This window comes from Podarcis erhardii, assembly GCF_964252035.2.
Source record: "Podarcis erhardii genome assembly, chromosome: 5".
NCBI classification, from domain to species: domain Eukaryota; kingdom Metazoa; phylum Chordata; class Lepidosauria; order Squamata; family Lacertidae; genus Podarcis; species Podarcis erhardii.
The window spans coordinates 33,104,302-33,129,161 of record NC_138509.1 but is presented as its reverse complement, the minus strand read 5'-3'; the positions used below and the strand labels follow the sequence as shown (position 1 = coordinate 33,129,161).

At 41.3% G+C, this 24,860-nt stretch overlaps 1 long non-coding RNA gene across 1 annotated transcript in view; it reads right to left on the bottom strand.

The window, feature by feature from the left end:
* The window catches only part of LOC309341991, a 104,477-nt gene extending 82,942 nt beyond the window's left edge, over window positions 1-21,535 (bottom strand). Inside the window, exons 1-2 of the long non-coding RNA XR_014156640.1 lie at window positions 21,301-21,535; window positions 20,733-20,971 (exon numbers count right to left, since the gene is read on the bottom strand). This is a non-coding gene — a long non-coding RNA (uncharacterized lncRNA). The remainder of the gene's footprint in view (window positions 1-20,732; window positions 20,972-21,300) is intronic.
* Between the last annotated feature and the right edge of the window lie 3,325 nt (window positions 21,536-24,860).

Sequence of the window (24,860 nt, the reverse complement as noted above, 5' to 3'; positions counted from 1 at the left end):
TAATAATAATAATATTCATACCCTGCCCATCTGGCTGGGTTTCCCCAGCCACTCTGGGCGGCTTCCAACAGAATATGAAAATACAATAGTCTATTAAATATTAAAAGCTTCCCTAAACATTTGTTTTCATACACTGTGTGGAATTAACCAACAGATTCTACTTTGGGTGTGCTACCAATTTCCCCTTCCTTCATGTTTGCTTCTACCCAAATAAATGCCTGGACAAAACTTCAGTTATCATATTTTACAATTCAAAACTAACCTTATCAGCTAGTGGGCTTTTAAAAGGCAGGCTGTGCACTACTCAATGCTGCATTGTTTATCCATTTTATTATCTGATCAAGATGCATCTACATCTACTAATGGAATTAATTTCCGGACTATTCATTTATTCATTCATTACCTTTCTTTCCAGCCATTCCTCCAAAAGGAGCCCAGAGAAGCTCCAAGGTGTCTAAAAGATGAACAATGGCATTTCTAACAGCATTCTAAAAAGGGACCCCCAAAGTTTTCCCCAAAGGAAAAAGAGGAAGAAAGATATCTTAGGGGCACGTATCAGAAAGTTGTGAATGTTCTTGGTTAACAGAGTTGTATCTGTCACTGTAGTTCCTGACAGATAGGATCCTAGACAGGATGATCACTATATAGTAGAGCTGAGTCAAAATTTAGCTTTTCCTTTCTTTTTGGGTAAGGTTTCTGAGATCTTTCTCTTTCTCATCTCTCTGAAAAGGGCCATTTTGCAGAATTTTCCTTGAATATTCTGTACGATCCTGTTGTGAAAGCTCCTTCACCACCACCTCTTTCCCTGGAACAACACTAGAACTAGGGCATTGTGGGAGATGCACAACATGGTGGCTAGATTGTCAACACAGTTGCTGCCGCTTGAATGAGTAGCAGCAACAAAAAGGAAGGGAGGGGGGATAAAGAAGAAACAGTGCTACAGCCACTGCTAATGGTTACCCCACCCATGAGAAACTGTTGGAGAAATTCAGTGAAATTGTTCCCCTCCCCAATTACTGTGCTCACAAACAGGGTGAAACATTGCAGACCATTTGGGCACAGCTCAGCCACACAGATACAGAGGAAAGATGAGTGTGGGATGATGAAAAAAATAGCATACACTGCTGTCTTCAGTTAAGATTAGAGCAGCAGGATTCTAACAAAGCATCTTTGTGACCCAATCATCTCGTGGTCATGGCCATAACCGGAATGAAGCCTCACATTTTAGGTAGCATTATTATCACACACAGCATGTAACATCTACATCAAACAGAAAAGTATTTCCTTTTATTTACCGTTAGAAGACGTAATTAATGTACCTATTCCCTTAATGATCCGAGAGCCAAGTTTCTTCAGAAATTGTGCTCTCTGTAGCTATCTCATTTGTGTATTGTTTATAATTCATTTACAGTAACTACCTTCCTTCCTTCCTTCCAAAAAAAAGAGAGGAATCCAATCGACTTCATTATGGTTTCATCCAATGTTTTTAAAGAGCTATACTTCTCATGATTATTTTTGTACTCTTCCTATTACACTTAGTAATTATTGGGATAATATTTTCAAACTGAACTTTTGCATTTTTATCATTACTTTTCACAACTGCCTTTTTGCATTCTCCCCCCACCCCACCCCCCAAACACTTTCCTTCTTTTATACCAGTGACAAAAGGATAGCAGAGGGTGCAGCGTACATCAAGGTGCCTGGGAGCAAGTCCCTGAACGGATAATGACAACATGGCGTGTTGAAAACAATCCTTTTTTTTTAAAAAAAAAAAAAGGTGTGGTTGTTCACTGTGGCTATGTGAACAACAACTTATCTCCACTGCAAGGAAGCACCTGTGTGTTGTTTAGAAAGGCACATCTGCAAAACTGCCACCCTGTGATCCTAGAAATAATCCTAATAAACATTTTTATTGATATGAAAAAATGTCATGTTATAAAACTGTATATAGACAGTTGTTTATCTCAGACATACGCATCAGCTGCTTTGCAATATGCTAAATTGTATACATGGTTCAATGTTTATGGATGAGTATTCATTAATGATTATTAAAAGGCAACCCATTCTCATTAAATGTATTACATTTATGTCTATGTTATATAATTGTAGAGTTGGAAGGCACCCCAAGAATCATCTAGTCCAACCTCCTGCAATAGCAATCTCTACACACTGTTCTCCATCCAATTTGAAGCTATTCCAGACCCTGCTTAACTTCACAAATGTGCTACCAATTTTATGGCTGCACCACTGGAAGTCTTCTTACATAATAAGTTGGTGTGGCCATAAGGGATATTCACATCTGATTTCCCATTCTTTTATGTGAGAATTTCCTCATTCTCCAAAATATGGCATATAACACCCCTGCTACTGTGATCATATATAAGATACTACTTAATAGCTCCTATGAATGGTAAGCATCAGGGTCAATAAAAGCGCAAAGATTTCTGAGAAAGCTGATTCGTCTCTTCCAGAATAAAAGCTCATCTAGGGATAAACACTAGGAGGGGCATATCGCGACCCACCGACTGATCCATTGGCTGCCTTCAACATTGCTTCAATATTGTTGTGCTGTGCTGCTATTGGGAACGACAGGAAGAAGTATGACGAAGCTGCAACCATGTAGAACATGTGTGTGGAATCCTTGGCTCCCCCAGATGCTGCTGAATTACAACTCCCATCAGCTCTAGCAAGCATGGCCAATGGATAATGGGTGTTGTAGTTCAGTAAAGGTAAAGGTAAATAACCCCTGGACGGTTAAGTACAGTCAAAAGTGACTATGGAGTGCGGTGCTCATCTTGCTTCAGGCTGAGGGAGTCAGCGTTTGTCCACAGACAGCTGTCCAGGTCATGTGGCATGATTCTTTCATGTGGCAACTCCTGACAGTTCTAGATTTAAAAATATACCAGTAATTCTGTACATTGTTAAACTAATAGCTTGCCAGTATTTTTAGCATTAAGATAATTAAGTGTAGATAATCAAATGTCCCTACCGTCTTTGTATATATTTTTAGAATACAAATAAGAAATGCCACTTTTTAAAACTTTTTTTTTTTTTTTTGCAGATTTGATACACCACCTGGACATTATTTTGTTTCCATTTCTGCTTACATTAATATACAACAAGAAATTATTACCATACAGCAATATATTTTATCCAACCCTGACATTTATAGGATGACCCAAATCTTGCACCCAGCTAATTATGACATTTTCCACCTATTCAGTTTCATAGCAAATTGCAGATTTTAAACACCACATACTTTTTATTAGCTGATATTTTCGTGAACTTCGTTGACAGAAAAGATTGTTTCTGTAATTGCCTTGCTCCAGATACTTGCACCAATAAAGTTCCTAATCATCCACTTTGTATCTAATTTCTTCATATGTGTTTAACTGCTATTACCTATTCAATCAATCAATATGCATAGATTGTGCTTGCTTACACACACACACACACACACACACACACACACACAAACACACACACACAAACTTTCCTAATTGACCATTCGGACTGAAATCTAAATAAATAAATGCTGCTATTGGCAACTCAGCTGAACTAACTTTAAATTTGTCTATTTCTTTTTGACTTATCAGATTGCCAATGATAAGATGCTGTTTTCTTTGTTCAAATGCTGATTTCCAGTTTATAGAGCCTGTAAGTTTAAATGGACATTTTGCTTTTCCATTTTCAGTGCTGATTTTCTTTAGACTATACATCCAGTTAATAATATTGGTGTGGCAAGAAACCCTTAGCCTCTTTTTCTCTAGCTTGTATTATAACTTCTTTTGTGATCCATATGCATTACTTTATTAATTTCAATCAGTTTCTTAGCTGAGATTCATAATAACTTATTGGAAGGAGGGTTGTGCATTGGCCTCCAGCCAAATCCTAAATCCTGAAATGAATCAGGCTGAGTTGGTTTGCCCTGGAGGTTTAGGGCTCATCCAGACATCCTTTTACACTGCACTTCCCAGGCACAGGAAAACCCAATTGCTCTTTGCTCTGATTCAGTAGTAAAATGTGGGTTTTCCTGGAGAAAGCGCTGGGGCGGAGGGGACAACTGGTCTAATACAGAGCTTTAAACCTGGACTTGTGGCTAGAAGTGCGGGACTAAAGGAAATCTGGATGAACACTAAATTGAAGCAGACTGGGGCAGTCTCAGATCATCCTGGGTCAGATTAGGTCCACTTAGAGCTCTGTGAGACTTTCAAAAGGGGTGGTGGTAGATTGGTGACAAGGAAAAGGGGAGGAGGAGATGCATACTCTATTTTCCCCCTCTCCCGGCTGGATGTTTAATTAGGATTTAACCTCAAACTCTGAAGCAGCACCAAAATAGGTTCCAGGGCTGGAACTGGGTCAGTTCAGTCCCAGATCATCCAATATTAGATCAGGGTCACTCCGAAGCACTGGATTAGGCCCCAAATCAGATTGGGTGCCTTCTCATTTTTATGGCTGCTCTAAAAGAAAAGGTTTGGTGCATTTAAATTCTCTATCCCCCCCCCCCCAGTTCTTGTAAATGCACTGGTAGTAGCTCAATTCTCATTCAATTTTCTGCATTACCTCATTTAGCAACTATCTATTTTTTGTTTTTTACAGATTTTGAGACCAGTAACACATCAATATTGTAAAATGATTTCCTGCAATTGTCTAGAGTTCATAGGATCAGTTATTGTCAAAGTGAAATCATTCAAGAGGTGTTCATGGGTAAGCCACCACATTAGTTCAGACAGGGTAAAGGGTCCAGGGAAAACAAAGGCCTTTAAGATGGAACCGGTGGTTCCTATGGCAACACCTTGTTACATTTTAGTTTCAAACAAAAGCTTAATTGTAAGACATGAAAAAGGGCAGGTGTTGATTATGAGTTAAGAGCCGAAGCTTCCACAAAATTATCAGTTCTCAGGGAATCCTTTTAACCTTTGCCTTTACAGAACTTTTGATTCTTCAATTGTTTTATTTACTTCAAATTTGATGAATGAAGTTTTTATGGGGTCATCTATATTGGGATTTCTACTTTGTGCCAGGTTTGCATAGGGATGGATAAATCCGGCTATTGTTTCCAGTCTGTGTCACTTTAACCTGTGTTACTCATAAATCCACTTCATCCTGTTTACATATTACAGTGCATTTTATTTATTTTTAATCTGGGCAACAGGAGCAATTCTGTGGCAGCCTGTCCACCGTTTTATAAATGGCACAATGCCCTAGGTCTAGTGTCATTCTGTGTAGGGTAAATAGCAACCGCCACAAAAATGGTGGAGAATATTCAGAGAAAACTTCAGAGAATTGCCTTCTTTTTTGGGAAGAGGGTTGGGTGCAAGAAAATAAACAATCTCAGGAATTTTATTTTTAAATGACTTCTTTAAATCATTGAATCTCAGGTGAGGAAAACACTGAAGCCAATGAAGACAAGCTAGAGCATGAGACTCTTAATCTCAGAGTGGTGGGTTTGAGCCTCACATTGGGCGAAAGATTCCTTCATTGCTGGGTGCTAGACTAGATGATCCTTGTGGTCTCTTCCAACTCTACAACTCCAGTGTGGTGTAGTGGTTAAGAGCAGTAGACTCGTAATCTGGTGAACCGGGTTCGCGTCTCCGCTCCTCCACATGCAGCTGCTGGATGACCTTGGGCTAGTCACACTTCCTTGAAGTCTCTCAGCCCCACTCACACAGAGTGTTTGTTGTGGGGAAGGAAGGGAAAGGAGATGGTTAGCCGCTTTGAGACTCCTTAGGGTAGTGATAAAGCGGGATATCAAATCCAAACTCTTCATCTTCTTCTACAATTCTATGATTCTAGAGATGCATGATTTGAAAGGTTGCAATTTTCAGTCCTCTAGAAGCTACATCTGGGTTCAGCTTAGGAGATGTTTTTGAACATTCCTCAAAGCCAGCTCCACAAAAAGCTCATTGCAACACTCTAATTTGGATGTAACCAATGGGTTGTGTGATGTTGCCTAGCTCTTCCTCTCCCAGGGAAGCTGGTATATCAACCTAAGATGGACAAAAGCACCAGGTCAAGGAAATTTCCCAAGCAGCAAAACTGTTTTTTTAAAAATTTAAACCAGAAAGTGGAGTGTCATCCAAAGCAGGTGGTATACCTTTTGCTAGACTAGTTATACCATCAAACATCTTGATTGGATTAAGGTTCATTAGGACAGCCCGCTTCCAATCATTGCTGGTGTCAGACACTGGTTGTGGACTTCCGCAGCCTTCCTGGAATCTAATCCACAGCAGTGGTAGAGCTGGGTGCCATCACCATATGGATGCTACTGGATTCCAAATTTCTAGGCAATTTCAACCAATGAGAAATCAATTGATTAACATGCATGTGGGTAAAGCAATCCAGTGATTGGCATAATCATTGACAAGCACATAATAATCCAAATATCCCACTGTTTTCAGTACTTGAAGCTAAAATGTGTTTTTTTGTTTAATGTATTTTTCTCATTCAATACACACACACAATGGCTAACTTTGCGGCTTAATAATGCACCTGTCAGTGCACAGTATATGATGGTTCTGATAGACTCCCTCTTCCAGAGATTATTTATTAGCAAGGAGGTTATTAAAAAGACAAGCTGAAAGAAACCTTTCATGTTTCTTAATACACCTGTAGTGATAAGTTACTGATGAAATGAAGATGAAAAGACTCAAGAATGTGCACATTCTTATTTGATAATGGTTGTATTGAAACTTCACCCTCAAATTAATATTAATTAGAGATTAAAGATAAGAGAGCCTCTGTTCTGTTGCTAGTGAACCTCTTAATGTTTTTTTATTAAAAATTAAATTGCTTGTTCTGCTGCATAATTATATTGAACTTCCATTAATATTATTCAATCTATTGTTTTATTAGGTCATACAATAGAGGGATCCTGAACCTAAGTTTCTCTTACAATTATCTCTAAAGGAAAACAAAATAAAATGGATTTTCTTAAGAATTATCTGTCTTCCACCTGCATTATTTTTCTAGCCAGTGTGTCCAAATGATCCTTCTATGTTCTCTTACTTTTGCTTTATCAACTGTTTCTTTCCAGTTCTTGCTTTGATTTCTCAGCAATTAACAAGCTGAAGTCCTACAGAATTCACTTCTATGCACAGTCTTACTTATGGCTAGTTTACGTTAATTGTCTGAAAGCTGCTGTCACCGACCTAACTCCATAGGCAGTAATTGGCAACCAATCCATTACTTGTTCAGTCCATTACTAAGGCAAGACAATGGTCCAGCACATCTGCTGCCACCCTGCTGATGTAAAGAAGAAGCAGAGCTGTGTGTCTAATTGGCAACCAGTGCAGTCGGGCCAGGATTGGCATTATATGCTCAAATCATCTTGCTCCGGTGAGCAACTCGGCCACTGAATTCTGCACCAGCTGAAGTTTCTGAAATGCTTTCAGAGGCAGCGCCCCACACAACACGTTTCAAATAATCTAATCTAGAGGTTACCAGAGCATAGACAACATCCTTGTCCAGATAAGGGTATAGCTGGGCCACCAGCCAAAGCTGATGGAAGTCACTCAGTCCCATGAGGCCACCTAGAGCCTCAAGCTACAGCAGTGGATCCAGAATTACCCCCGCCCCCAGCTACATACCTGCTCCTTCAGAGGAAGTGTATCTTTATCCATCTGGTCTAGGGAATGGTCCACTAACTGCACCTCAGTCTTATCTGGATTGAGTTTCAGTTTGTTGACTCTCATTTAGTCCATTACTAAGGCAAGACATTGGTCCAGCAGATCTACTGCCACACCTGCAGATGTAAAGGAGAACGAGAGCTGTGTGCCACCACAGCCCGCCACGCTGAGGGGGGAGGCTTGGTGGCTCACCCACAACTCATCCCCACAAAGAGGTGGAGCCAATTTCCAGAAGGATACTATGATTGATGGTATGAAAGCCACTGAGAGTTTGAGGAGTATTAACAGGGACACATTTCCGCTGTCACTCACCTGACAGACACCATCATACAGGGCAACCAAAGCAGTTTCTGTGCCATAACCAGGCCTAAACCCCAATTGAAATGGATCTAGAAAAATCACTTTTCTCCAACAGTGCCTGAATCTGGTCTGTGACCACCCACTCCAAAACCTTGCTTAAGGAGGGTAGATTGGCAGCTGACTGGTAATTCTCTAAGATTTTCTGAATCCAGGGAGAGTTTCTTGAGGGGTGGCTTTATTACTGCTTCCTCCTATCTTTGTCATAATATCATAACTGAGGACAGTTCCTGGAAATGAAGTGTCCATTCCTGGACAATAAACCCAGGTTGTCATCTCAGTATTTTAGATCCAGTTAGGCTGAAGGCACTAAAGCAAGTAAGCAAAACTTCAAGGTAGATATGAGCAAAAAAAAAAAAAAAAAAGTCAGAAAAGCATTAGCAACGTCTAGTAACAAGTAGTGTACTTAAGAATGTATTAGCAAAAGCAGACAAAACAAGGTATTTTTATTCAGGTCTACTGTTATCACCTTGGCAACAGAAGACTTATTCCATCCACACTAATTACATAATGTCTAACAAAATTTATTGTCAGTTTTGTGCCAGAAGTATTGTCGTTTCTCCTTAAATCCAGGAAAGGATTTGCGTTGTTCTCCAAATGATTCTTCTTTTGCTTTTCCTATAAAGTCTGAAATACAATAAATGTTTATTTGTAGGTAAGTCATCCTGAAACCCACCAGCACATATTGTTCATTATTACTCAAAGCCCTCTCCCTGCCTCCTGTTTGTAAGGCACACGCCACATGTTCCCCAGAAGAAGTGGGCTCCATTCATTTGTTCGTTGCATTAATACAAGGATTTATGTTTCCACAATGGAACTTTCCCCCTTTCCTGCCCCCATGCACCCCAAAACTCTGTACTACAGATAGGAACAGTAATATGAACTGATATTTAAGTCCCATGTATTCATGTATCATTTCAGCATGTACATGACCTTTCAGAGTTTTGAGTTTCATGTTCCTTTGAAGTATAAAAATCAGCTTAGAATGTCAGATGGGTTAGGACATTTTTTTTGTCCTTATGGGACATTAGAAAATGTAATATCTTTATTAGTGTTGTGGGAAGATTAAGAAATGAACAGATACATTAGCAGCATACAAGGATTACAACCGTAATAAAATGTTAAAACTGTGGAAAGATATCACTGAAGGTCTGCAGTTCAAAAGATTAATTCTCTCCAGGTAATTTCACTTTACAAGTATTACAAGCATATACTTTACAGGAATGTAATACCTCTTTGTACTTCAAGAGGACGTGATAGGAGGGATCCAATTGTCCTCTTCCAAACCCACAATCACTTCCATCACAGAAATCCAATATGATCTACCATTCTGCACACACAAGAATACTCAAGTGTTAATGGAGAACAACTGAAATCTATCTGGATATTGGGGGACGGGGGGCAAAATACAGCACTATCACATTAATCTTTTGCAAAAAATGATTATGCATTAAAGAAGAAATATATAAGAAGCTGTCATACACTATAGCACCATATTCCAGATACTGTTGAACTACAATGCCCATCATTTATGACCAGTGCTTTTTTCTGGGGGTAATCAAGGATGCATAGTACCGGCACCTTTTTTTTTTCTAGAAGAAAAGCACTGTCTATGACTGTTGATCATGCTTGCTGGGACCACTGGGGGAGGAAGAGGGGGCGAGGGAGCACAACATCCCCGGCACCATGATCCTGGTGGGGTGCCATCACAGCTGCCCCCCCCCTGCGCTGGGTGCCATGACCCCAGGATGCACACCACGCCCCTGCGGGCGGTGTGCCACATCCCAGGGACACACTCCACACACACCCCGGGACACGCACCAGCCACACCCCCGCCTGCTCTCCACCCCCGGTGCCAGAGCATTAAGCTGTGCCACTGGCGGGGACTGATGGAAGTTATATTCCAACAGTATCTAGATAATACCAGATCCAATGTGAGCTTAAGCAATTTCTTCCCCATCCCTACCTGGGAGTAAATCCCACTGAATACAGTGTGGCTTACTTCCAAGTAAATATAAGATTATACTGTCCATCTCATACATCAAAATATACGTTGATTGATCATTTTACTACTCAAAACCTGGCCTGATCTCACTCTCTCTTCTTCCAGGGCACATATATTTAAATTGTGTTTCAATGAATTAAGGGAGTCCGCAGAAGCTTATCAGCAGGTTCTCAATCAACACATCATTAATGCTGGATAATTTCTCATGAAAGCTGTCAAGCTCACAACTACTCATCATGTCCTGCAGGCCACGGATGCATGAAATGCTGGGTATGTTAACAGTGTGCATGGGGTAAGAATGGAGGAGAAAGACAGTTCAGTTCACATTTAAAGGTGACACAACCTAGTTTGCACTTTATGAAACTGTATGTGAAACAACACACAACCATCCTTCAAAATCCATACCTCTCCAAACAGCGCTCAATTCTTCTCCCCTTTCTTTTTGCAGAGGGTCTGGATAACTTCCCTTGAAGTAATGTTTTGTGGAAATTGGTCCAGAATCCCTTGCCTGAACTAGATCCAGATTTGACCTCTAATACTGAGCCTCCTTATTATCATTCTGCTCGGACAAGCCTTTAAAAACCAGGCTATAAATGCTCTCCTTCCAATGGCCCTAGGGTTGCCGTGTGCCTTTAAAGTTACACTGCAGAGAGTGATTTAATAGTGTCACCTCTTTCCTGGCATGGAAGCCTAGAGATGGGGAAACTGTACCTCTTGACACGGGTACTATAACACAGGAACTATGACGCAGTTGTGAAAGACTCACATCTTACACAGAAATAAGTGCCAACCCTAAAAGATACTTCAATATAATGCTGCTTCAAAACTATACTGACCTTTATCAGAAGATGTTGTTGTTGAATAATCCAGGAAGCTGATTAATCCAACAAATGTCACACAAAAAAGCCCAGGATCCAAAAATTTATGGAACTGTACGCCTAAGTGTACTTGGACCTGTATTTCTCAAGCAAAAGGATTAGCTCTATATCAAGCATCCCTGAAAGGTAAAAGGATTTTAAAACTAAAATGGAGTTGCACAAGTGGTTTGTGATATGAATTTATTCACAACACTTAAAAAAAAGCCTTGCCTTCTTTTGAGCAGTCAAGTCAAGTCAAGTTTTATTGCGGCAAAAGCCAGTGACACAGAACACCACAAGATCATACAAAAGGAAATCAACAACAGCATCAAGAAGGAAAAAAAAAAAAAAGAAAATTATTATTTGAGCAGTCTTCATGGCCTTCCCATCACTTTATGCAGGGTTATTTCCCCCATTTATCCATTCCAGTACACACACATGGGTTCAAACATGCCGTTGAAGCTGTTGGGAATCTGAGGCTAAAGTTGCCCCTAGTTCCAACCATGACACAGGGACAGCTTAAGGTCCAAAATATTTTACTGCTGCAGAAGAAAAAGCTTCAGTAATGCAGTTCTGGACATAGATACACACACAGTTTGTATGCTTTGCAGATACAGACACAAATATAAAATATTTCTGTTGCTCCAGCACTTCAAGGCATAACACAGACTCTGACTCACTTCTCAAGGCTGACCCAAACACAGTTAGCACAAGACCCCAGATGCTAATGAGCTGACATGCCTTAATCACTTATGTAGAGGTAAAGTTAAAAGCAAAGGTAAAGGACCCCTGGATTTTTAAGATCAGTTGAATTTGACTATGGGGTATGGTGCTCATCTCCGCTTCCAGGCTGAGGGAGTCAGCATTTGTCTGCAGACAGCTTTTCTGGGTCATGTGACCAGCATGACTAAACCACTTCTGATGCACGGGACTCCGCGACAAGTGCTGGACAGCAGGAAATGCTGTTTACTTTCCTGCTGCATACTTTGCGCTGGTATGCCTTTGAACTACTAGGTTGGCAGGAGCTGGGACAAAGCAACAGGAGCACACCCAGTTGCACGGATTCAAACTGCCAACCTTACAACTGGCAAGCCCAAGAGGTTCAGTGGTTTAGACCACAGCACCACCTGTATCCCTTTATATAGGGGTACTGGGCATTACCATAGCAACTGGCCTGGCTGATCCTGCACCTGTTGCCTTATCTCAGACCATGGGGTGATCTACGCTCATGAAGAAGAGAAGAAGAGTTTGGATTTGATATCCTGCTTTATCATTACCCGAAGGAGTCTCAAAGTGGCTAACATTCTCCTTTCCCTTCCTCCCCCACAACAAACACTCTGTGAGGTGAGTGGGGCTGAGAGACTTCAAAGAAGTGTGACTAGCCCAAGGTCACCCAGCACATGCATGTGGAGGAGCGGAGACGCAGATTACGAGTCTCCCACTACACCACACCCCTTCCTCCAAGTCCAGTTCCTCCAACAGTTCATCCCCCGTGTGAGCAAGGATTGCTCCATTCACGTCTGAGTCAAGAAATCCCTTTATTGCATGGGGGTTGCCAGTTCAAAGAAAATAAGTCAAAGAAATTCCAGTGGGCTAGCCTAAAGAATATACAGTATTCGGAGTCCAATATGCCTCTATTAATCAAGTGGATGAATTTGTTTTAAATCGTTTAGCATGCCATCCCAGACTCAAGTACTAATAGCAATAGAACTTCTAAGTATTTACTTCTAAGTAAATACTCTTTAGACCATACTGTAAACGTTTTAGACTATGTAATTAGCAATACCCTTTAAAAAGATGTTTATCATAATGCCTGAATATCATATGAAATTAGCTCTACCGTTGCAAAACATTTATTACAATTTCCAGACAAAGTATCTCCTGAACAATTTTATTAACTCAGAAAAGACTTCTTCACATATGATTAATGATGGAAACATAATGAGAATATGGTTCTGTCAGGGGATACAGATATTTATCTTCTCAGCCCAATGTTTTACTAGCCATTGCCTTTTGTTACAATACAAAAAGCCTCACGTTTTCCATCAAAACCGTTTCAGTAGATTTTAATTATATTTTAATTGCTTAACATTTTATTATGATTTATAGGCAGCAGTATATGAAATTTCAAGGGACACGAGATGGTTCTTCATAAAACAGATATTAAGTCTAGAGGCACAGACTAAGATGAAGCAATGTGTCAGGTGGGCTATTTTCTGCAAAAACATACGTTATGTGGCCCATTTGTTGACTTGAACAATAATCTACCCAGCTGCTACTAGAGAAGACGTTATTCCTGAAACTCCATGCCGTGCACAACCGAGAGAAAACTACAAGGGCAAATAGAACATTTCTACCACTGAAACTGAGCAGACCAGCCCTGTATGCTACATGAATAGGAGACCACTGGGGTGCCACTCATGTAAACAAACTGCTTAGAGAAAAAAGAGAGTGGTTGATATATAATTAAATTAATATTGGAAGAAGCCTTTCAGGCCATTGGTCGTTTTAGACCAGTAATGTGTTGAAACTTTCTTCAAGAAGTGATGCACTGGAGGACAACTCCAGTGTAGCTCCAGGTACATTTTTTTTAGGCTGGGAGCATTGATGCCTTCTACCAGAATGCCAGGATGTGAATGAGGGGACGTTATCTGAACAGCCTGTTTAAATTCACAGTGTATGCAGTAAATACGATTATTTATAATCAGCTCTCCACCCCCCACAACTTTTCAATTAGCAAATATGGAACTCTCAAGAACAGTGGCGTAGCGTGGGTTGTCAGCACCCGGGGCAAGGCAAGTAATTTGCGCCCCCTAACCCTGAGTGAGCCAGGTAGGGGCAGAGAGCTGCGAGTGTGAGTGCGCCCCCCCCCAGATGTTGCGCCCGGCCCCCCCTGCACCCCCCACACTACGCCACTGCTCAAGAAGAAACAACAGCAATGTTGGCTGATGAACAATGAAAGCTGAAGTCTTATTCACGTTTACCTGGAATTAAGCCTCACTGAGCTTACAGGTACTTACAGGTGCTTCAGAGGTACTTCAGAATAGATGTACATAGGATTACACTCAAAGTACTTGATTGTTGGAGGGGAGAGACCCTCTCAGCATGGGGAATTATTACAACATCCTATCCTACCCACTGTTAATGTGTTCTGGTTGGAGGTATGCAACTGGTGCGTTATTCACTCAAAATCAGGGTTGGAAATGTTAAGTGGATGTCCATCTCCAAAGTGAAAACAAAACACAAGCTTTCTTACTCCTTTTGTCTGTTACTAACCTCTTTCCAATTGGAACAATTGTGATGCAGGTGACAATTGTTCCAGTGGTTAGGAATCCTCATGCAAGGTAAACCAAAAATAAAGATAATGATTTTTCCAGGTGAATGCCTGAGCCGATCAAATTCATAAATTGTGTACGATATAGCTTCTCAGCAGAGTAAGCTGGAAATCATGTGCAGAACTCTGACTTTTTTGTTTCTCCACAGAAAAATCCATTTTGTGTTGCATGTCCTGCACATTTTCCTCTCCCTCCCCCAAAAATAAACAAAAACAAAAACACCCCTGTGGTGTCAAAGAAAATTATTACAATGGAGGTGGGGGTGAGGGGGTATAATACTAAGGTAAAATTTTAGTGGGTGGCTGAAATCTGGAATGGGATGAAATGTAGATGACCTTCCTAATCAAAAATCTGAATCCACTGAACCTCATTTCCATGGAGAACCTGGGTCATTTCCCCCATCTCTGTATTAGCATCACTGACTGTCATGTTATAAAATCATACAACCAAATATGACTATCGAAGTGGCACTTGCATATCTGCCCAAAATCATTAATTATCTGGTTGAAATGAACTGGTCTAAGACATGCTTAATTCAGACACAATATTGCCTGATGTGCATGTTTTTAATGAGCATGGCAAGCTTCATCTCTTAGGATTAATTAATATTTTGTATTGTATTTCAGCCCAGGAGAGCAGCCGTAGATCAGAGATGAACATATTTGTCATGGCCTCTGGAGCCTTCCCCTGGCTTCATAAGCCGCACAGCTTAGAATCTCTGTCCAAGCTCTTTCAGGTCACTCCTTTGTGATAAAATTCAAGAATAAATTTAAAATGCAGGCTTCCACTTTTATGTTTTCTTGCTTGTGCAGCTAGTTCAATAGAGGATGAAGTCTGACTCAGGTATACATATATAGCAACTCTCCCACTTGACCAATTAGAATCAGTTTCTTCATTTATGCCCTTCGGGGCTATGCACCAAAGACCAGTCCTGCAATCCCCTAAAACAGCCATTGTAAATCTGTCAAGAAACGAAACACTCTTCTTCTACGTAACTTGTTATGCAGCTGGAAGGTTTCTTGTTAACCATAACTTCATCTTTTTTTTTAAGGAGCAGTATTTGCAGCTGGAAGAGGAGGGAGGAAGCAATGACACCCTAAATTTGTTTATTCATCTGCTACATTTATATGCTGTCTTTCTTCCATGTCAGAATGCAAGGCTGCATAGGCAGAGTTCTCAGGCAGTCTCCTATGAGGGAGACAACAGGACTCAGGCTGGTTTAGTTTTAATGAGGATGTTTCTTTGTGAGCCTTCAGGTTATTTGCCTGTGATCATTTAGCTGGTACAAGAAGGCTTTCCCTTTTGTTAAATTGGGAGAAATGTAACACATAGAGAGAGTGGCAAGGTTTCCAGTGTCTGGTTGGAAAAAATGAAGCAAAAGGGTCTTGATATTCACTGAGCTGTGATTCCTGCATTGCAGAGCGTTGGACTAGATGACCACTGGGTGCATTCCAACTCTACAGTTCAGTGTTTCCATTATGCAGATGTAACCACGTGCAGTTTTCCCTTCCCTTCTTCATGGCTTCTCTTATTGCCATACAGTGTTTGATCACTGGCTGGCTCTTTATTTTCCTTTTAAAGTGGCTTGAATTCAACCTTCCCAGGACTTCTTATAAAGGACATGAGTTAATTGGAAATATAAGCTGTCTGTGTGGCATTGTCTTGTGACTTCAGTAAATGAGATGCTATAGTTCCTAGGCGCTTGTTGTCTTCTTTGTGAAGCTTGCTCTTACAATGGCAGGTTTTTAATCACTGAATTTTAGAATCTTCCTTTCAATTTGCTTCTTGCCAGTGCAAAGTTTTCCACCCATCAGTTGTTGAGAGCTGGTTCACACATGCATGTCTAGCAGCTGATTATTATCGGGATGACTTAACTGTCTAAATGTGCCATCACAGACAGAATGTTCATATCACCTCACATGGTCTCAAGCTCAAGGCCATCTAAGAGTGTCAAGTCACAAACTCAGCAGCCTGTCACCAAGTACACAGTAATCAACTTATGTACATTCATGTTTTAACCAGGCCCAGATATAAAGTAGTGCAATTAAGTGCAAATAAATTAAGTGACAGGGATGAATGTGCAAATCAGTTGCAAACCAACCAGATTTCTTACTGGAATTTAATTCAAGCTGTGCAGCCAATTTATCGTATTCTTTATCTAAGCAGGTAAAGGAGGGGCCCATTATTCCTATGACACTGAGGATCAACCAACTTAGCCTTCCTAACATAGAAACCAGATCAGGCAAATATTTTGCCACTTATCAGTAGGAAATGATTGAGATTTTTTAATAATAAAAAAATGCAAGCCATCATACAGTAGTTGGAGAGAGAGTTAATTACGCGTATTGTCCCATCTTTGTTTTATTAAAGTGTGATACTGCCTTGGTAATTAATTTCTCACCTAAAGCTGTAAAGGCAATATCACCTAGCCAATTGAAAAATGCCCCAAGACTTAACATGTCTGCTACCATGGCTACCACTGTGAGGTGGTCTGAGGAAAAGCTCAAAATACAGCTCAGGGAATGGAACTGAGAACTAATTAAAACTCCCTCCATTATCTCCCATGTAGAGAACCAAGTGTCTTATGTATATTTAATGATCAATGTGAAACAAAGGGCACCCACCCTAGCCATGTAGACACTCTGACAAGATTGACTTCTTAGAGATTATATCACTTTGGTAATAAGCTCCAGCTCTGCAACCATTCCATTTTTGCGTGTACGCCGTCTACAGTGGGATTAAAAATAATGGGTCGGAACATCAATAATACATTAAACACTGCCGCTATAACATGGCTGGATTGGCAGAGCAATAAAATCCATCATTCTTTGCACATTTCTAACACTATGTCTTATACTTAACGACGTGGTGTTTTTTCTGTGCTACCAAGAGATGCAGAAAGGATTCCCAAGCCAAGAACTGCCCCGTGGTCCAAGTCTGGAAACCCAATCCATGCAAAGTGTGGTGAACTCTTAGCAGAAGGCTTTAAAGCCAGAATTCATGCTGTATGAAAGACAGAGTGCATGATAGACTCTGAAGGTGTCTGAGCTGATACTAATCTACAAGCTGAATGTAGAATGATGGCACGAGGTCACAGACATGAACCATGTAGGCTCCATCCACTCATACAAAGGCATCTTCTTACTGATAGTCAGGTAATTACAGTCCACACTCTATCCCGGCCTTTACTGCCTAAATTCATGGTCTCTGTGCCCTACTGCCAAATGCCATATTCAAGTAAGAGATAATAGAGGCCTTCTGTAACTGAGAGATAGCAGAGGTCCAGACCCACATGGCTTGAGAAATGACTGATAGTTAAAGCAGAAGGACAGCTGTCAAATCTATAGGCAGGCAGCAAATCCCTCAGATGTGCAAGAAAAGGCAAGTGATTTCCCTAGGCAGAGGCCCAAATTACACAGACATGTGGCCGTTCTCAAGGCACATTTTCTCCATACGTCTCTGGAAACGTAAAAGCAGATACATGACCGTGTGATGTTTTGCTCTATGTTTCCACATTCCAGTGTCAGTCCACTGGCTGCCCCATGGAGGGTGGAGTGGGAAATACTATGTGAGATGACATCACAAGTTTTAGGAGGAAACAGAGACAAGGCATGAGGTACTGGCTATATGGCTGGATTCAGTTCTTGGAGGCCTCCCATCCCCAATTTGTTCATTGCAGCAGCATCACCACCTCCCCCTGACCCGTCCCCAATACACTGCAGTTTTACCTGGGGGGGGGGGGGACACCCTTCTTTTTGAAGCCAATATAAGACTTTTTTTTAGGCTGACTACAACACAGGCAGCCATTTTCAAGGGTGTAGTTGGAGAGGAAATGGTTAATTCTTCCCAAGTGCAGTTCCCCACCACTAAAACTGCCCCCTGAACTCCGACTAGGCTTGAAAGAAGGCTTGTTGGCATCGGTGAAGTGAAAAGAAAAGTATTCACTATATGCTGTGACCCTCCCCTCCCTCCATCGCTGCTGAAAATGCCCCAAGCTCCACATTTAGGTTTGGGGGAGAAAGCCACAAACTCGTATCTCTTTATTTTTAAAGTGTTCTCTTATTCATATCGACAAATAGGTTATAAAAGTAGTTTTCTAATTCTACAGAGTAAAAGCAGGTGTTGGTTGCCAAAATGCATCAAAAATATAAACATAATAGTAGCATGCGTGCTTTCATTTAACCTGATCACCGAACTGATTAAACAAAACATGCTGCTGATGTTACAACATTCACAGGATTCCACGCATTATTCAGCTGTTAGAACTAATAGGGAAAATATTCAAGCTAAAAGAAAAGCATGCACAAATGAGCATATAGGAAAGGCCTGAACAGCTCAATTTGTCTATATTTCAGTCAAGGGTGTAATATCTTCATTAGCATTTTCAGATGTTGTTTATGGATGTCAGGTTTATTAATGCTTTCCTAGCCGTCTTCGGTTTTCCTGCCAATAACCATTCTATGGCTGACAGTAAAGCAATCAGATCTGCACTGAATCATATATTTTTTCCCCTTCGAGATAATTCACAACCCACATAACGAGGAGCCCAGTGGGAACCATAGATGCATACAATTTATTTCAAGTTTTGTGTTCTACCTTCCCCTTTATTAGTCATGCTTTGTTCCCAAAGCCCTGTCACAGCTTATTAAAAGCTAACATAAAATAAGTTTGATACAAAGGCAAATCCCCTCAGTTTTACCATTTCTGCAGTTCTGTGTTCTTGAACTCTAGATGCCTTTTAGCCCAAACCTAAACAGTCCCATGAACTCCAGAGGCCCAACCCACACTCATGATTTGGTTGTTTGGCATCCATCTGTCTTGGGACACAATGGAAGAGTGTGCCTTTAGAGGTAAAGTCAAACCGTTGGACAGTTCCAGTACCTGCCATGGCTGTGGAGACCAATACAGAGGAGACATGGTTTGTTGCAGCTGGGGCAAATGAGGGCATCCAGTTGTGCTGATGTATCCAGGTGCTTTTTCTCTCTGCAGTCCTCCCAGCGGTCTTTCCTCCTCTGGTCCCTGCTGTGAATACACAACCTGACTGATTGTCTTCAGGTGCTCCAAAGTCCATTAGAATCTACCCAATAACTTCATTTCTTTTTGAAATCAATAAAATAATTATACATATTCTGTAGCCTTGAGTGGCTGGACATATGGGTCACCAGTTTTCAACTGGAAGCTCCCTAGTAGATCTTGACAGCACAGGAGTGACATCCTCTCATTTGGCTGCAGAAGTTCAGAATTAATCCAGGAGTCCTATACAGTAGCTGTGTTTGATACTGGAAGAGAGTTGTGACTCTGGCCTTAGAAGCAAAATGGAAATGGTTCCAGTGGAGAGATGAGGGCAGAACTTTGATAGGTTGATGAAATATGGCCCTGCTTTGTAATTGATGGAAAAATTACTATATTTTAGCTTACACTTATTTTTTAGCAGTTGCATAGACTGTGGATTTGCATTCACTGCCTCTTTATGCCCTGTCGCAGAAGAAGGTACTACGAGCCTCTGGCCTTTGTTCAGAGCAGACCCCCAGAAAAACAAGAAGTACTATTTGAAATTAGAATTCTTACCATCCCTGTTTCCTGGCAATATGGGTGAAATAGGCTTTAGATTTATTGCTGCTTAGTTTGGCTGACCTGACCTCACCCAGATGATTTTGGAACAAGATACTCTGGAAGCTACAGGTACTTTGGCTGAAGAAATACATTTCTTTGGGAAAAGGAGCATAGCTCACTGGCAGAGTATCTGATTTGCAGGCAGAAGGTCTCAAGTTCAATCCCCAGCATTTCCAGGTAGAGCTGGAAATGCCAACCATCTGAAACCCTAAAGAGCCACTGCCAGTTATTTTTTACAATACTGAGCTCAACAGAGCAGTAGTCTGACTTGGTATAAGGCAACTTCCAAAGATCCTCTACAAATTTAATTCTTGAAAACAAGGACTAATTCAGCAAAAACACAGGAGATCTAAAGTTACATGGCTCTTTTAAGGCCTTGTGTAGATGGCAGCTTCCTGTTCCTTCCCAAGGCAAACACGGTGGCTCCATACATTACGCTCTATCACCAAAGGCCTGGAGAAAGAGAAATGTTTTCAGGTGGTGTGGATGGAAAACTACTCAGTGCCAGTGTCACCTTGTGGTGGGAGGGGGTTGGATATTCCACAGCAGGGTGCCACCATCAAGAAGGCCCTGTCACAAGTCCTAGTTCTACAAAATATAGCTCAAAGAGTCCACACTGTGGACGTGGGCATGAATAAGGTCCAAACATAGGAGATACTCAGCAAATCTAAAATCAAATATAGATATGATATCAGTAAGCCTTGTAAAATCAGCCATGGACCAAAGGATATTGGCCTGAAGGAGTTCAAAGCATAGGTATGTTCAACTATCGACTCTGGTATGTAAACATTATCAGAATTGGTACTTGAGCATTTGAAGACAGGTAATGCAAACAAAACCACAGTAGAAAACCTTTAACAGCACACAGTGGTGTATGTTGCCTATTTAGACTGTAGGGTAGAAATCACAAAGGCTGACAGTTGGTGGAGCCAATGACAGATGGAACCAATTACCGTATTTTTTGCACCATAACACTCACTTTTTTCCTCCTAGAAAGTAAGGGGAAATGTCTGTGCGTGTTATGGAGGGAATGCCTACGGGTGGCGGGGGGGGGGATCTGCTGCAGTCGTGAGCAGAGGATCCATGGTTCCCCTTCCTTCCCTCCTCCGTGGCTCGCTTTGAAACAGCAAAGCGGGAGAAGAGCCACTGAGTGGAGAGGAGAGAGGGACAGAGAGCCTGCTTCTTTAATAGGAGCAAAGCGGGAGAGGAGAGGAGCCGCTTACACTGTCCGGTTGGTTACTTTAAAGCAAGCAGGCTCTCTGTCCCTCTCTCCTCCCCACTCAACTCGCTACATAGCAGCAAAGTTTTTCAGCTCCTTAAGCCGGGGATGAGCGGGGAGGAGGGAGAAAAGCAGAGCCTGCTTGCTTTAAAGGAGCAAAGTAGGAGAGGAGAGGAGCCTTCTCCCCTTATACCCCTCTTCTTCATTATTAGCAGCATCCTTCTTCACACACTCCACGTGTGCCCCTTGTCCCTTGAGTGCTTTTCCTTCCCTCCTCACTTAAAACGTGGTTACAAAGCACGGATCCACATGGATCCTCAGGATTTTTGCACTGGGTCACCCCAAATTCACCATCAGATCACATAGCATGTCCATGGCTACATCTTGCACCAAAAAAATCACGCACCCACTGTTGCCTGGGGCCGCAGTGGTGCAAAAACGTGGTTACAAAGCATGGATCCACATGGATCCTCAGGATTTTTGCACTGGGCTACTCCAAACTCACTGTCAGATCACATGTCTGTGGCCCATAGCTGTCAAGTGTCCCTTATTTGAGGGACAGTCCCTTATTCCAGCGCCATGTCCCGCTGCTGTCCCTTATTGATGGATGTCCCTTAAATGTCCCTTAAATGATGTCCCTTAAATTTCAAAGGAAGCAGCTCCTCTCCCTCCCTCCCTGCCAGCCAGGGAGGAGGGAGGCTCCAACTGCGTTGCTTGGCTGTGTTGCTCACCCAATAAGAACTCTAAGAACGACTGGAGGGTGGAGCTTGCATGCCTTGTGTGTGGCTGGTTAATGCAAGCTGAGGGGGGTTTTGAATGCTGGACACCATTTTGTTGCACGTGCTGCTGCAAACTTTGCAGTGCAAAGCCAGGCCGGGGAGCCATCTTAAGTTGAGGCTGCATAGGCCTTGTGGTGCATGTGATTCAGGTTCTATTCAGTTGAACCTCTGGTTACAAAGTTGGTTGGACAGTGTTCTCAAAGCTACCCAGCATGAGTTTGACCAGACTGCAGGAGGACAGGAAGATTGGAGTGCCTGGAACAGGTGAGGCTGCAGGTCCCTTATTTTGGCTGCTGGTCCCTTATTTTCAAGGCTGCTGGTCCCTTATTTTCAAATCTGTAAGTTGACAGCTATGCTGTGGCCACAGCATGAACCACAAAAATCATACATCCACTGTTTCGTTTAGAATTTTTTTTTTCTTGTTTTCCTCCTCTAAAAACTACATGCGTGTTATGGTCGGGTGCGTGTTATAGAGCGAAAAATAATCCCTGATGATTTGTACAAGGGCAAAACTTAGACCAGGAAAGGGAAAGCACAAAGCCAGGCCTACCCTCTAGAGTGACTGAAAATAAGAAATAAGATTGACTTGGATGAATTAAGACTGAGGTTTGTGGGGCAGTGACCCTACGTGCCTTAATGGTCTAGCCTCAACAGACAACACATTTAGTAATGCACAGGAAAACATCCTTTGACAGCATTGGGGACAGCTGGGGGCATTTTCTCTCCCCAAACTCCGCCTATATCTCTGAACTGCTTACTGATCCTACACACTGAATGGCTATTGTTATAAATCAGGACAGGGGAACCTGTGGCCCACTATAACTCACATCATTACTGAAGGACCACAGTTCCCATATATCTCTTATAAAGAATAAAATGGCCCTAAGCACTACATAGCGTGCCGAAGGTGCAAATACATTTGTGTGTCTTTGTCTGTGTGAAAAAGCTGTTTCATCTATGGTGAAATTAAGTTGCTCAATAACTGAAAGGCAAACAAGAAAGTAATTTAACAAATAGCCTTAAAATACTTCTTTAAAATGTTTTTTGTTTTGTTTTTTGAAATTCAGCCATGAAAGTGTCAAAAAGCAAGGTTATGCCTGGATTAACCTTTCCTCCTCCAGTTTCTTTGCTTCCTCTGATGAAACATAAAGCAGTCCTCCATCCCTTATCTATATTGACATATTCCTGGCAAAAACAACATTTTGTATGGATCACTTCTCTTCCTAGCATTTACTACTAAGGGAGGCAATGTAAATATCTTTTGAAGACACGTTATATATTTTTTGTGTCCTGTTTTCTCTTTAAGCATTTTTTTTGTCTCTGAAAGCCTGCGAATAGTACAGTAGCAACTTTTGCAGGTGTTAAAAAAATACTGAAAATTGCTGAGCCTAAAGCAGATCGCAAAGATTTATAGAAGGATGTCACAGCACTTGGTTCACTGGCAACAAATGGTGAAATTAAATTTAGCATTGATAATTACAAAGTGATGCACCTTGGAAGAAAAATAACCCAAACTATGCTGCTATGCAGTCTTGCCACTGAAAAACTTTTTTGTGGCATCCTTTCTTAAAGGAATCCATTAGGCCCATGAGCAAAAGGATCCCCATTTATAATGAGCTGCAGCAGTGGAACTGCAATAGAAGATTCAACAATCTAAACATTATGCCACTCAGTAATACTGAATTAAATAAGACAGTCAAGTTACAGTTGTTAAAGTTGGGGGACGTCAAAAACTGCTGATTGTCATATTTTCCCCAACAAGAGACATACAACAGTCGCATTAACATTCCCCACAAACAATGAGCTGCTAATGATCTCACTACTGGTTCCTCTGAAGCTATTATTATCATATTAGACAAGCTCATTATAGATGTTAACACTCCACAAGATCTATCAGCTTTCATCAGGAACAAAGGAAATGAGACAAGAACCAAATAGATGCATTTGTTATAATGTGGCTGAACATGCACTCATGCTTGTTAGAGCATCGAAGCTCGTACACACTCTAGGTGTTCACTTCTCCACCCCGCCCCCCGAACAACAACCAACATGGTAACAAATCACTGACGAATCAGTATTCCTTAAACAGCTTGGGTCTTACTTTGCTAGAGAAATGTGATTCGTAAATATTTCAGCAAAAGTGACTGTGGCGTGTTACCCACATTGCATTAGACTTTTGTTCTTGCTTTTAAAACTATGGCTGGGATCCAAAGAACAAATTAAAGAACACCCAAGGACTTTGCAATATTATGTGGCCTGTAATATCAGTGACTGAAGAAACACAAACTCAAAACTCTCTCACGGCTGTGGAGGTAGTTCTGTGGTTCTTTAGACTGTGGCATCTTTGTTTGGGTGTGGTCTCCATTTCCACAGGATGTTTAACTGTCTGAGTCAGTTATAATATAGCAGCTTCCAATAGGAGCATGATTTTTTTTTTAAGCAATCATGTTAATGCCTCTTATCATTTTGCTTATTTCAGTCTTTGATGATCAGCAATTCATATCCTTATAAATGTGTCATTTAAAATATTGTATAGACATAATTTAAAATGCATGATGGAGCAATTGCTCTGCTGCCTCCTTTTTACGCACAAATCCCTACTTTGAGAATTAGACTGGTTTTGACAATATTTACTGAAGTACTATAGCAATATATGCTAAGAGCTAAGAGGTGGTCTGTGTCACCTATAATAGAGGAAACGAGCAAAGTTTATTTGAATCATAGAATCACAGAGTTGTAGAGTTGGAAATGATCCCATGGGTCATCTAGTCCAATGCTTTGCAATGCAGGAATCTCAACTGAAGCATCCATGACAGATGGCCACCCAACCTCTGCTTAAAAACCTCCAATGAAGGAGAGTCCACAACCTCCCAAGGGGGCCCGTTCCGCTGTCAAACAGCTCTTACCATAAGAAAGTTCTTCTTGATGTTTAATCAGAATATTGGGGGGGGGGGTTGTAACTTGAATTCATCTGAATTCATCATTGAGTCCTCCAGAGCAGGAGATGTGATTTCTTCATGGATGTTAATGTCATCTTTGCCTGTGTTATGTAAGATTATTTGCCTTC